The following is a 13,552-nucleotide window of genomic DNA, read 5'->3' on the forward strand; positions in this document are numbered from 1 at the left end:
TGCACACAACTCAGAAACAGATCCGAAAACGCCATGACCGTCTAATAATGTAAAAAGGGGAAAACCTTTGCTGGACAGTTTCCCAGCTCTCGTATCCCCGTATCTCGTCAGGACAGCCTGACCTTTGTTTTGCACATGCAGGGTAGAGGAACCAGGGCCCCGTTCCCCGTACCTGGCTAACTGAGTTAGCTGGATAATCTCCAGCATAGCCTGACTTAAGCCAGACCTTTCCATTCCCCGACGCTCGATTGTCTAAATCACCATGACAACAGATCAAAAAGTTTGAACCTGGTCCGGAGCAGGGTTAAGTTCAGTTAGCTGGATGAACCATGGCCACGCCCCCGCAAAGAAATGCCAGCTCGCTTCCTGAAATATTTCTCACAGTCTAGAACCATTATACCATTCTGAATTATGTTTTTGTGCTTCGTTTTCCTAGAGGGGGCTTTTGAAATGTATAATAATAGAACTAAATGCTGATAATAAATCATATTGAGCCTATAGATTTACTTTGTCCTAAATAAAATAATGCACGTCATATACGGCGCTCGGAGTCGCGATACACACTGCATGTGGTTATTTTAATAACGGCGCATTGCAAATGTGAATCCCGCGGGATATTTTTAATGAATGAAACCTATCGGCCGTTTGGCTCTGATTAGTTTCATATATTCTCCGCTGTAGATTTGCTTAACGGAACGCCCGGATTGTGTTGCATTCAAGCATAAAATTGAAGTGTCTATGCGTGGATTGTGGTTTTTGTGTGATATTGTAACTGGGATTAAAATGTCTGATGAGATGCGCTGTTTGACGGATTTGAGAAATTGAATGAGCCGTTGACGTCACATTAATGCATTTGAGAATAAAGAGATAAAACTTCATTCAAAAGAAAAATATTCGAAACACGGGTTTCTTGTCCATTGATGGATACACAATGAATATATCCCGTCTGGCACAGTGGTCCAACGGCTAGTGCTTAATCCTGTCAACCGGGCGACCCGAGTTCGAAACCCCGCGTTTCCAATATAATTTTTTTGGAATATAATATTAATGATTATACGCAAAAGTAGCCTAGTTTTAAGTTAAAATATTATAAATCTACATGCATTGAGGATGTCATTCTTTATATAGCTCTCAACGTGCACCAAATTGATGTATTTACATTGCAAAAAGAAGAAAATTACTAGAAGAAGGGGGATTCGAACGCGGGTCGTCTGCGTGAAAGGCAAAAGGACAAACCGTCACACCACAGTGCAGATAAATAAAACATCCACCATACATCAATCAATGGATAAGAGAGCCGTATCCTTATTCTGAAACAGTTGAACTAATTATTTTCGCTAGCAAGATCTCATTTGATTATTCAATCCATAAACCTACTGCCAGCAGGAACGTTTAAAGAAATATAATCTGATTGATTGGGGTAATGAGGGATTTAAAATTAGCCTATAGATTATGCATTTAACTTGTCGGCGAGGCTATTGAGCCGCCTGCAATCTGTTAATAAAGTTTTAAAACAATCAATCAATCAATGCCGTTAGAAGATCAGGATTTCTGCTATCGACACTGCTGTCTTTTCAACTGAAGCGGCCGCGCGCAATTATCCAGAGTCTCAAGTCTGGTTCGAGTTAACGAGACTGAATCAGCGTTCGAGGAACAGGAAAATCCCGGCTTCAAACATCGGGTTAACTGAATCTGGATAATGGGACTCTTGATCGACTTAGTTGAACCAGGTACGGGGAATAGGGCCCAGGGCTTTGTTTTGCACATGCAGGGTAGAGACCCGCACCAGAGCTTGTTGCAGGTTTTCACTGGTGTTGGATTCCATCTCTTAATGCATGTCTCGGCAAATACACACTGTCAGATAGGCCTGCCGCGATAAGCAATAAATCGATTAATTGCTGCGATAATTAAAATGAATGCAATGATTTTGACGGGCGCGATTAATTGCTATTTGCGCGTTTGTTTTAATGAGGCGGAACCAGTGCCCCTCAGTCACTGTCCGTGTTGGGAGGCGGGCCGCTGACGTTACTAGAGTACAGCACGGGAGCTCCGTGGGGCAACGCCACATAGACATTTCTCAATAGTGTTGCTCCTTTTAACCAAGTAGCATTATTTGTAGTGTAACGTTAGCTATTTTTAGACCCAAGTAGTTACTCGCTACTGCCCGGAGAAACTGGACTGCTAAATAAAGATTAAAGATCTAGCGTTCGTTGATGCTCATTCCATGCTAACAACATTAGCTACAAACGAAATACAACGTATAGCATAGCTACAAGTACAACACAGAATAACGTTAATACAATTACATGCATCATTGTTTACAATTAACGGGTGGGGCTAGTCAAAGGACTGGACACGGGGACAAGTTAAACATGAATTCATTTATTATAACACTCCGGTAGTTTCGAGTCGTGCTGCAGTGCTTACGCACCACAGCTATTATATTATATACTGCTTTGACGCTTCCTCCTCATCGTTGATTGCCTGTAGTAGCTGCATCTAACGTTAGTAGCTAACGTTAAAACTAACCTAAAGTTAGTTGTTCACCAACAATTTGTTTTATCATTAGCTCAAAAACATCATATCATTAGCCCAAGTTGTCGGCTCATAGTTTCTGCTTAGGATAATCACAAAATACTTCCGGTCCGGTCGGTGGGCTTCAAAATAAAAGTCTAAACACCGGAAAAGACGGAGCGGTGGGCTTCAAAATAAAAGTTTGGGGAAATAAATTTCAAAAAAAAAATTCTCTAACCGGTCGCAATAATATCGCTTATCGCGATATTTTCGGGGGCAATTAATCGCCCAGCAAAATGTGTTATCGTGGCAGGCCTACTGTCAGATGCGAGACTGCGTAGGGACACTTTATCGCTTCCCCTTTCTGTGTGTTTAAATATGTGTTCCCCATGTCTTTGGAGAGTCCCCAATAAGGATTCACTTTGGTGTATTAATGAAGAAATAGATATGACATGCAAATCAGCTTTCTCTTTTTACTCATGGAATTATGTAGAAAAGCAGTAATTGTAATCCATCCTCAATGTGCCATAATAGGAGCCGACTGAGCACCTACACTAACCAGAAAATGTGTTCACCGCCGTTGGGGGACTGTATTAAGTATAGCTGTATTAAGTATGGCTGTATGAAGTATGGCTGTATGAAGTATGGCTGCGCTGCCCCCATTAATGATGTCACTCAGTCGTCCTAATCTACCCCACACAATGCAAATCATTTAACGCTGGAAACTTAAATCTTACCACACCATTCACATCATTGACAAAACTGTTATGTACGCACCAATTCAATGATTAAATATCAGACATGTCAATGTCAGTATTGAAAATAAAACATGTTCTCTTTTTGATGTCAAAACTAGCCAAATCGTTAGCCTAGCTTACCCTTGTTGTCTGTACCGTACGTCATCAAAAAGAGTGAAATATGTCATGAATATGCATCTCTTTCTCTGTGTCTCAGGCATAACACCTGCATTAACATTTACATTAACATCAACTTCCAAAGATTATAGATATTATAACGTCAGCTACCAAAATGTTGCAGCTATAACACTACACTAGCTACTATTATTATATCATTGGTGAGAATTGAATGTAACCATTATTGATTCTGCTTACCAGTCCGATTCTTTATCGATTCCCTTTTTGATTCCTGATAAATTGTATGTGTGTAAAAATGTATGCCATTGCCTATGCCTACACAGGCCTAGAGAGGCTTGGGAGCTAGGTGTAGCAACATCATCTACATCGTTTGTCATCATCTAAAATGGATCAAATGAGTATATTTGTACAGCATTCATTTTCATTTAGGTTTTCTTAGTCAAAGAAAAAAATCTGCTAAGCCTGCCTACGTGCTGCTAATGTTATTATAACCTAAGATATTATTTACCCTCAGTAACAGACTAATGTTATCATAACATAGGATTTACCCTCAGTAACAGACTAATGTTATCATAACATACGATATTTATTATTTACCCTCAGTAACAGACTAATGTTATCATAACATAGGATATTTACCCTCAGTAACAGACTAATGTTATCATAACATACGATATTTATTATTTACCCTCAGTAACAGACTAATGTTATCATAACATAGGATATTTACCCTCAGTAACAGACTAATGTTATCATAACATACGATATTTATTATTTACCCTCAGTAACAGACTAATGTTATCATAACATAGGATATTTACCCTCAGTAACAGACTAATGTTATCATAACATAGGATATGTACCCTCAGTAACGGACGTGGCGCTCGTTTTGGGAAGTGTTTAGTGCATATGTAGCAATTCCTAGATTTTAAACCCATCTTGGGCAGAAAGATGTTTCAGCATATTGCTGGTGCATTTCATTATTTGAAATGATCATTTCACAGACATTACAACTAGCGCTATTGTGAAATGAAGCCACACTTTGAACCACTTCTTCCTCTCCACCACGACTCCTTGTTGCAGCGTAGACACATGACGTCTTTGTTTTGCAATGTACATGCCGGCATACATCAAAAAGGAATCTATCAGCTCTGAGGCAAAACAATTCTCAACTGGAACCGGTTCCCGATTCCCATCCCTAGGGAAGAATAGAATAGAAGTACTTTATTGATCCGGAGGGAAATTCAGCACTACAGATCGCTCACAGTAAACATTTAGGTAGTCAAAAATATAAAATCACGAATAGGGTTGGGCACCGAAAACCGGTTCTAATAGGAACCGGTTCCTAACTTCCGGTTCTGGAACCGGAAGTAAAATATTTGAATTTCGATTCTAAATTTCGATTTTTTTTTTTTTTTTTTTTACTTTTTTTTTTTTTACTTTTTTTTTTTTTTTTTTTTACTTTAATACCCTAGTTACAGTACAGCAACCAAATTAAACTGTATCAAGTCAACTGAAAATGTGAATAGTATGATTTTCTTTTTGAAATAAAAAATAAATAAAAAATCTCCTTCGAAATAAGCTGTGACCTGTTTTGACCTGCACCTCAAAGAATCGGAATTGAGAATCGTTTAGAACAGGAATCGATATGGAGAATCGGAATCGGAACCGGAATCGTTCAAATCCAAACGATGCCCAACCCTAATCACGAAGCAAGGTTACCCTCTCTAAATGGTAAATGGCTGCATTTATATAACGCTTTTATCCAAAGCGCTTTACAATTTGTTCCTCACATTTTACCCATTCACTCACACATTCTCACACTGATGGCGGAGGCAATCATGCGAGGTGCCAACCTGCTCATCAGAAGCAATTAGGGGTTAAGTGTCTTGCTCAAGGATACTTCGACATACTGCCCGGGAATCAAACCAGGAACCTTCTTATTACCAGACGACCGCTCTACCTCCTGAGCCTGTCACCCCTCTCTACTTTGTCAAATGCTTTGTGTCCTAGTACTACAAAAATGTGCAATGTAAATGCCATCGCTCATGCATGTGACCTTCCTCATTATCTCATCTAAACCATGTGTTCTCTCCCTGGGTTTACTGTGACCTCTAGGAATGTCATAATAACCACACCAAAAAGAGAACTGTAGAAGGCTCCCGGAACCTCACTACTTCAGAGCAGGTACAGACAGTATGAGACGGAGCCACGCAGTCACGTGTTAAAGCGCTAGTTTGGATTTCACTTTTAACACTTATTATCAGCCATTCAAATTATTTTTTATTACCACCTCGTGATTGGCTGAACATCTAGTCTGAATCAAAGTTCTTTGAAGGTGTAAAAATGTAACTATTTTTATTTATTTTTTCTTATTCTGGTAATTACAGGTATGTTACACCATTTGTGAGATGAACGAATCAATGTGGTTTGCGGAAGTGCACACTGCACACTGAAACACACCTACTAGTCAAATGTTTAATGACCATCCAAGTTACCCTATCCGTGCTATAAACGCTACAGCAAGATAACAGCCCCAAAGGCCTTCTGCTACAGCTGTGTCACTGTGTGTTCATATGGATTACTACGTTGCTGCAATGAGAAAAAAAAATTAACTCCATAAATTACAGCTCAATTATGTACAAAGTAATTACCGTATTAAATTTTTCCAATTAACACATATACAATTTGAGGCGTAACAAGAGGGAGGATTCTCCCCCCAACACTCTCCCAAGAATACACCATTTTCAAGTGTACGTTTTGTTCTTAGGGAATGTTTTCTCGGAATTCCATCTCGGAATTCTATAACTCCATAGGTTTCAATGACCAGTGCCCATCATCATCATCATCATCATCATCATCATCATCATCATCATCATCATCATCACTACAATGCTCAGTTCTCAGACCTCTCGATCTACAGTACATGCGAGATCCAAAGAGTTCTACGGCGAGATGGTGCAATGCAACTGGAAAGGGTTAAAGCTCTGTCAGAATGTGAACTGGAGCGCTGCTGCTGATGTCAGAGAGGTGGGCACTAAGGGCGGAGGGTGTGGTAATGAGGCTGGGCCTCAGAGGGACGCAGCCTATGTAATGTAGGTCCTGGTCCTCTTGGGGGGGGCGGGGCTTGGAACATGGACCATTCTGTGGAGCACAGATAAGCAAAGCCCCCCATGTTCTGGGTGAGATAAACTCAACTCTCTAAGTGCGTGTGTGAGAGAGAGAGAGCGAGAGAGAGAGAGAGAGCGAGAGAGAGAGAGAGAGAGAGAGAAGACAGCAGAGCCAACGGGGGGCTTTAATTAAATCAAATAGAGCATGAAGGGCCTGCCAACGCCTCCACTAAAACGCAGTGATAAAAGCCACAACAATAGTCCAACTCTTGACATGAGCTGCTGCTGTGGCTCAAGAGGCGAGTCAGTCAACTGACCTCTAAGTAATCAGCAACACTTTTCACTTGCCCACGGACGCTTCGACTATTTTATAAAGAAAAGTGAGACAAATCTTCACCAAACTACACAGTGCGGCTGTGTTCACTTTGATCAGGTCCAACGGGAGATCATCTGAGCAGGCAGGATTCAGGAACAAGTTTAGAGACGCACCTCACACATCTTCATCCATTAGGCCTGGTGATGATTCTTATTGTCAGAAGTACGTACGTACGTGCGTGCGTGCGTGCGTGCGTGTGTGTGTGTGTGTGCCTAAGATCCTGAACTGATGTGCACAGTTCTATCTCTTCCTCTGAGCTGGTGTCGTGTTTCACCTCTCGCCTCCGTCTCGCTTCACCGCCCAAAGTGCCAATCTTCTGCCGGGTAATACAAACCCAGGCCATAGACACCGAGAGCCATCGACCCTTAATTACTATTTAACAAGCACTTCTGAGGGTGTTTATGAATTAATGACCCCCTTTTGTCAGTTGGGGGTGGGGGGGTGGAGGAAGGGGACAGCCAATCAGAGGAGGCAGGGGGAGTTGCGTGAATCCCCAATATAGCCAGCTACTGCCCATGACTCTAGCCTTTGGTCCGTAAGCCCCTCTCTGCTCCGGAGGTTTTAATGTTCTCTGCTTTACGACGTCTTTAGATGATCCCCTGAATCAACAAACATTACCTGGTTGTACCAGAGACACTCTATATAAACAGGGAGATGGAGCAATCCCGGGGGGTTACAACAAAACTACTTCCTACAAAACAAACATATCCCGGGAAATTGTTAAATGTGGTGTTATTTTACGTTGAGTAATAATTGGATATACCGGTAATCTACTGCATTTTGAGGTGAAATGTGAGTTCTAAGAGATGTTTAAAACGAATGACTTGATGAATCTCTGATACAAGTGGTTGCCACGGTAACTATGGACTGTGGCAGAAACCACTGAATGGCGCACGTGTAGATGGGATCACGTCTTGTTGGTTGCCATTATCAAGATGGCGGCCAGATGACCTTCTCTCATGAGACACTTTGGTGATTCCACATAGAGGTGTATGAACACGTTGCGCTCCCGTGCCTACGCACCACAGGGCTATTCTATTCTATACGGCTTTGACGCTTCCTCCTCATCGTTGATTGCCTGTAGTAGCTGCATCTAACGTTAGTAGCTAACGTTAAAACTAACCTAAAGTTAGTTCCTTACCAACAATCTCAACATTTGTTTTATCATTAGCTCAAAAACACAGAACCGGACGAGATGCTGCTAGGATAATAACAACAATACTTCCGCTCCGGTCGGTGGGCTTCAAAATAAAAGTCTAAAACCGGAAAAGACGGAGCGGTGGGCTTCAAAATAAAAGTTTTGGGAAATAAATTTCTCAAAAAAAAATGCTCTAACCGGTCGCAATAATATCGCTTATCGCGATATTTTCGGGGGCAATTAATCGCCCAGCAAAATGTGTTATCGTGGCAGGCCTAGGGTCATCGCATCACTCCAATTACAGCATCTGCTGCCAGTTTAAGGGCCACCATGCCCCAGATTACAGATGATTAGAGCGATACAATAACAATGGGATGCTGCCCCCCCCCCCCCCCACCCCACCTCCCCAGTCGGCGCTCTTCATAATATCCCTCCATATCATCTGACTGACTACATTTTTTCCCTGTACTTGTTTATTTTCTTTATTGTTCTTATTTTCTCCTCTTTTGGAGAATAGGCCTTCCCGGGAGAGGGACAAGCCACGGAATGAGCAGCAGCGTTCTGCGTCCCTCACAGCCAAAACATCCGCTTTGCCGCTTTATTTCCACATGGCTTCTCAAGCAGCGCTCTGGCCACGGGGCCTATTCATTACCTTACCCCCAAGGTGTACTGAAGGTAATCGATCTGTAATCCAATTGTTAGCGTTCGAAAAGCATGCAGTTCAAAAGGATTTGGCTTCCAGAGAGTCAACATATAGGCAGTAGTCTGTCAGTGTTTTCTTTTAGCCTGAAACGTCCAGTCAGCGATGTCGGGTGGAATGGAAAACATGTGAAAAAGCAATACATTTCAGCGGAATAAGAAACCACTAAATATCAAGGGATGGACTATGAACCTGAAAGCCTCAGCTAAGTCTTAAACACCATAATTAGAGCTGTGTTAAAGTGACATTTAAATCTATTTAGGTCAGTCTACCAAGAGACACAAATAAAATTGCTGTTAGGGGGACATGTTTGACATGCTCTTCAGCTGCCTATTAATGAGAAAAAGCTTCGTAATCAGAAAAACTATTATAATTTCTCTGCATGATACCATTTTTGCACAAGAGAGTGCATTTGGCTTTGTTACAAATTAGTTTGAGGTGCCATTTGAAACAATGATTTTTGTTGCTCACGCACATAAGAGTCAAAACTATGTGGGCATGTCAAGTTCAATCTCTGGACACTCAATCACAGAGGTTGGGGGGTAATTTCCTGTCCACGGGTCCCCGTGTAGCCTAATACTAGTCCTGTGCAAATAGGGATGGGGAAATATTTCACACCAGATGAAGAGAAATGTCATATTTCTTAGGTTTTGGGAGCTTTGTCCGTGTCCATTCTCAACCTGTTGGGAGGCTGCCTGGTCGACAGTTGAGGAAGTTTACTTTCACTCTCGGTTGCCAGGTTAATAATAATAATAATAATAATAATAATAATAATAATAATAATAATAATAATAATAATAATAATAATAATAATAATAATAATAATAATAATAATAATAATAATAATAATAATTCATTTATTTTGTATAGCGCTTTTCAATGACCCAAAGTCGTGTGAGAATGATTAAGTCGTGTGAGACCCAAGGTTGTGTGAGAATAATTCAGCGTTGTGAATGACAGAGATGAGAGGTCTCTCAATCAAATCTGGCAACACAAATCCACAGTCTGATGTTATTTATGTCATGGTATATAACTAAATGTAATGTATTAACATGAGAAATGACCAATAGGGAGCACAGCGGGAGAAAGGATTAAAAAAACTAGACAAACCCGAGAAAAACAGGACTGTTGGCAGGTAGTAACTCCCTGAAATTCCATCCTTCCATCATTGCGTAAGAGACAGCTTTTTCTCTGCACCTTTCACACAGAGCAAAACCCTGCTTATTGCCGGCTTCATGACTTGGTCGGAAGACGACATTTTTGTTAGTCTACGAAATGCTGGTCTGGCCCTTTCACACAGAATATGAAGCTGGCAATAAGCTGCCGTCTCCCCCGTGTGAAACGGTCTTCAGAGACAATCAATGATAGTCGTGGCTTTTATTTATATAACATTTATAGAAGAGTTTTAGTTTAGTAGCTTTGTCTGTGATTGCCCCCCCCCCCCCCCCGTATCAATAAATTAGATCTCTACTGAATTACTGTGTTGCAAAATGGCATGCAATTAATGAAAAGATTATGCTGTGTGGCAGAGAAAAATGCTGTTTTACCGTTAGTATAATTCTGTGACAGTGTATGATTTACACCTACCCTGGCTAGGACATGTGTAACTATTTAGTTGTTACGTTGTAACTCATCTCCATGGTGAACCACTTTTACCACTGTTGGTCTAGGATCAGCTTACCCTCCCCAAATCCTAAACTTAACCATTAGTGTGTAGGGAAGGTAGGACCACACCAGGATTTACAGTCACTGTAGAACGCGGTGTCAGCCAATTAGCTTCCAGAAGTGAAACAACCTGTGAAGCTAATGCTAACCGTTACATGTATGTGAATGGAAGATGCTAAAAGGATTAGCACCATACTCTGGGAAGTCTAATTAAATAAAAACACAGATTTGGGTGGTCTAACCTAGTGTGCTAATTAGTCGATTAGTCAAGCTTTCTAACCAGTAGGGTTAATTTGATAGCTTTGGCAGTTTATTCCATGGTAGCAAAACATTTTGGTGATTGAATGGAAAAATAAAATGGTACTTGAGGTGAAAGGGAACTGTCAATCAAGCGTGATCTGACCACGTCTCCACAATCAAGAGAGATGGTCTGGGCAGCCAGATGAGCTGTTTTTCAGCTTGGCTCTATAATAGTTATTAAAAAATGTAATCATTCAAATTTGGCTGGGCGGTTAACCCTTTCACTACCACACTACCAAATGGTTAATCCTTTCACTGCAACAATACAGAAGGTTAACCCGTTCACTGCCACACGACAAAGGGTTAACCCTTTCACTACCACACTACAGAAGGCTAACCATCACTACCACACTACAGACGGTTAATCAAGATGTAACATGAAGACCTTTGCAGGGTCAGTCTTCTACTCAGTTAAAAGGCTACTGCATGTCTGTCAGGACTTTGTTCCTATAGTCAGCAACTGAACAGAGCAAAGAAAGACAGAAATTCCCATGTTGGGGCTTAGAAGGCTGTGTGCGCTTACTGCTGAGTCTGATATGTGTTTTGACCTCTCAACCAAACCAAAACTATTTCCACAGGAAGCGTATCTGCTATCAAACCAAATGCGTGGTTGTTGGCTTCGAGATTCAGCGACTAGATGTAAAAGGAAACCACAGGCCTGCATTCTGCATACCTGGCATTGCTAAGTGAACATTGTTACACATGAACAGAGTGTTACCAAGGTGCTCAGTCTGCAGTGGGCGTGGCAGCAGCATAGGTGTGGCATGAAACTATATCTGAACTATGAACTTCTGGCTGTACTGTTGAGTCATTCCTACTGGCTTGACTCTGAACTCTCATTCTCTAAACACTCTCTCACTCTCTCTGCCAGTGCCAATACCAAGAAAATGTTCTATGCTCATGACTAGCATACTTTCTATGCCCAATATGTTTTTATACAGTGTCTAGCTGTAGCTAGTAGGTAACCTTGAATGGCATGAATGACAATAAACTAAAGTGTTAGAGCTTACACTAGTAGTATCATGCTTCTCTTTTCTAAGGAGTGAATGGACAATTGGACCCGATAGGGCCTTGTTGATCAGGATCAGTCTCATTATGGACAAACATGTCCATAAATGTAATCGATCATCATGTACTATACTGTCTATACATGTAGAGAGTGTTGTGGGTTGTTGACCTCCAGCAGAAAATGGATCAAGCCCTACTTTTACCGGCCTACGAAGTACGAACACATATGGTGCTATAAGCCTACCAATGGTGTTTGTGTTTGTTTATTTCATTGTAGAAGCATGTATATAATATTAATAATATATAAATCCTTCATGAAGTACACATGGAACACTTGGAAACTGATAAATGCTGGTGTTTACTGAGTTGGGTAAATAAGGCTAAACATCTAAATAAATACTTTTTTCTTTTTTTAAGTCTGCCTATCTATCTGTATGTCATGTATGTTATGATGAATTGAAAATGGGGGACCCTGATGTAAACAAGACGAAAGTCTCTCTGGTCTGCATCCCCTTAACAATTGTGTGTATTGAGCTGTACTGTATTGTACCCATTCTGCAATCTGTTAATAAAGTTTTCAATCAATCAATCAATCAATGCTATAAAGACTTGTCTGCCACTGATATTAGACAGTAGGCCGCTACAAGAAGTGATCCCACAACAAATATAGGCAGAAAAGAAGAGCAGAATTGATTTATTTGAAACACAACATTTACGTCCAGTCAAACTGATCTGTCAGATAAAACAAAAAAAATAAGTCTAATTGCAAAGCAAAAACGTTTTTTTGTTTATATGGTACTACTAATAATACTCACATGATCTGAGTAGACAAAGACCCAGCGTCAAATAATATAATCTCAAAGTGACACACGAGAAGTGAACAATAACATCCCCCAACTTTAGTGACTGTTAAGTGTTGTATATGGGCAATACGACATGAAAACACAAACTACAGATGCATACAAACCAACTTGCGGTTCAATCGCGTTTTTAATGCTTACCTTGGTGTTCCACTCCAATGTGAAGGGGCAAGAAGCGTAGACCTGGCTCACACACACCAAAGCCAGGAAACCCCTTTTGCAAAACAACGAAGTTAGCCCAGACAAAAGCGACAAAAAAACAAACACCAAATCCACGTATTCTTCGGCTTCTCGTAAGTTATTCTCCTTCAAAAACCCTATTCTAAAAAGCTACTCTATTCGATCTATTTTCCCCGTCGCAGCAGCAGGCTGACTGCCTCTCCAGTCCACCTCTATCCATCCATTCGTTGGACTGGTGACGTCACAGAGGCCGCCGAAGCATCTGTTTGACCCGCCGGGCGGAAAGGGACAATAATCACGGGGGTCATCTGCTGCCCCTTACCGGCGAGTGTTGGAAGTGACCATTTTTGTAGTGGCAGCGCACCACCACGGTAAAGGAGCCACACGAAAGATTCATTCATTTTCATCCAGAAAACATGAATGAATGAATGAATGAATGAATGAATGAATGAATGAATGAATGAATGAATGCATGAATGAAAACTTTATTTAACAGATTGCAGAATGGGTACAAGTCAATACAGTACGGCTCAATACATACAATTGTTAAGGGGATGCAGACCAGAGAAAGACTTTCGTCTTGTTTACATCAGGGTCCCCCATTTTCAATTAATCATATATGACATACATGACATACAGATAGACAGTACTGCTACAACATCTATACATTTATGACATACCAGATTTACAAATACAGTACTGTTTGTGATACAAAAATAGTCTAACTGTACATTGGAGGTGGTTGGGTGGGTGGGGGGGGGGGGGGGGGGGGGGGGGGGGTTGGGTAGGTGGGGTGGGGTGGGTGACCAGCAGACTCGTGGGGGGT

The 13,552-nt window shown here is 41.1% G+C and overlaps 1 protein-coding gene across 1 annotated transcript in view; it reads right to left on the minus strand.

The window, feature by feature from the left end:
• nck2a (NCK adaptor protein 2a) overlaps nt 1-12,941 on the minus strand; it is a 108,985-nt gene extending 96,044 nt beyond the window's left edge. Inside the window, exon 1 of the mRNA XM_084315088.1 lies at nt 12,688-12,941. The gene's annotated coding sequence lies outside the window, so the exon portion shown is untranslated. The remainder of the gene's footprint in view (nt 1-12,687) is intronic.
• Between the last annotated feature and the right edge of the window lie 611 nt (nt 12,942-13,552).

Source organism: Notolepis coatsorum (assembly GCF_963971535.1).
Source record: "Notolepis coatsorum genome assembly, chromosome: 5".
Classification (NCBI taxonomy): Eukaryota; Metazoa; Chordata; class Actinopteri; order Aulopiformes; family Paralepididae; genus Notolepis; species Notolepis coatsorum.